Below are 1,545 nucleotides of genomic sequence, written 5' to 3'. Positions count from 1 at the left end.
CGGATCTCATGGATCCGTGCATGCCTATCCAAACACGAATAAAAAAAAAAGTTCTGTTTTTTTTTAGCACTTTTTTACGAGTTGTAATTTTTCACGGCAGTGTTTGTTCTTTTTTTGCTTTGCACTTCTTAGTAAATGACCGAGATTCATACTTAAACAGCCGCGTTTTGACCGATGGTGTATTAATTCGTAATTTTTTACCTGAACTAGCAAAAAATTACGAATGCCCTCATCACTGCCGTGATTAGTGTTTAGTAAATGACCGAGATTAACCGAGATGACACTTTGAAGAAAAAACGGCATCTCGGTCAAAATCGGGAGCTTAGTAAATATACCCCTGTGTATCTGTCTTGATTTGCCTTTATTTATTTGTTTGTGTGCCTTTTTACTGTCACCTGATGCACTGTACCCCAATAAAATCTTGCTCACAGACAATATTTGCCAGGGAGGTTTGCACATTTGGAATGACAAACGTGATTTCTCCCTGTCTGCACATAGATACAAAATTTGTTGATGGCAAATTTTAACAAAGTGTGCATTTACTAGTTAAATATACTTATTATCTCCCCATCTGCTCTCAAGCTCTGTTGGGGAGACATCTTCAAACAAATGTATTACACATAACTAGTATAACACTGTTTCGGCTATATATGAAACATTGTATGTGACTGGCAAACATTTTGTAATCTATACAGACACAGCAACACTGTCTGTGATTTGGAGCAAATCCTTAGTTACCCATCACCAATTAATTGACTATATGTTGATGCAGGATTGCAACTTTGCTCTTATGCACATGTATAACTATTTATGATGCATAGAAGTGGACTCACTCTATATAAAATATGATGACAGGGGTGGTCCTTTACTAACCTCTCACTTCTTCCCAAATACACTCTCTCATCCACAAATTTGGGGTTACACTCTGCAATACTGACAAATGTAACAGAGGCTCTCCCAGTGGACAGCAGAAGTGTAATGCTTACCTTTCATCCTATCTTAATTCTCTCCCTGGAAATCCTTGTACTCACCTTATCTTCATTCTGACACACTCTTTCATCCAAGATGGGTAATCCCACACAAAAGTGGATATATTAACCAATATATACAGTCACACCACACTGGATATGCCTGATCTCATCTAATCTTGGAAGCCAAGCAGTGTTGGGCCTGGTCAGTACCAGAATGGGAGACCCTCTGGGAATACCAGGTACTGTAGTAATATGGAACATTTTAGCTATTCTACTTACCCTGGAAAGCAGAAGTGTACTTTACTTTCTTCTGTAACCAGATTTTCCTGGCGTATTACACTCTCTCATTGCCCATTCGATGACAACTGATGGTCAAAAGCAGAAGTGACTGGTTCTTCATACTCCTTACTACTCATCTCAATATAGGTGCTGTACCACTTAATTATACATTCAATTGGTTACCCTGTGGGTGCTTGGAGTCATTAAGCCTACTTTTTTTTCTCTGCTAATATCTACATGTTAGGTACAAGACTTTTTAATTAGAGTACAACAGAAATTTTCGCTCTGATAAATG

General features: G+C 38.1%; 1 pseudogene; it reads left to right on the top strand.

Annotated features, from left to right (window-relative positions):
- The first annotated feature begins 1,103 nt into the window (after positions 1–1,103).
- LOC134951152 (5S ribosomal RNA) lies at positions 1,104–1,222 on the top strand (annotated as a pseudogene).
- The last annotated feature ends 323 nt before the right edge of the window (positions 1,223–1,545 follow it).

This window comes from Pseudophryne corroboree, chromosome 8, assembly GCF_028390025.1.
Source record: "Pseudophryne corroboree isolate aPseCor3 chromosome 8, aPseCor3.hap2, whole genome shotgun sequence".
Classification (NCBI taxonomy): Eukaryota; Metazoa; Chordata; class Amphibia; order Anura; family Myobatrachidae; genus Pseudophryne; species Pseudophryne corroboree.
The sequence above is the reverse complement of the archived record's forward strand: the minus strand, read 5'-3'. Positions and strand labels throughout refer to the sequence as shown.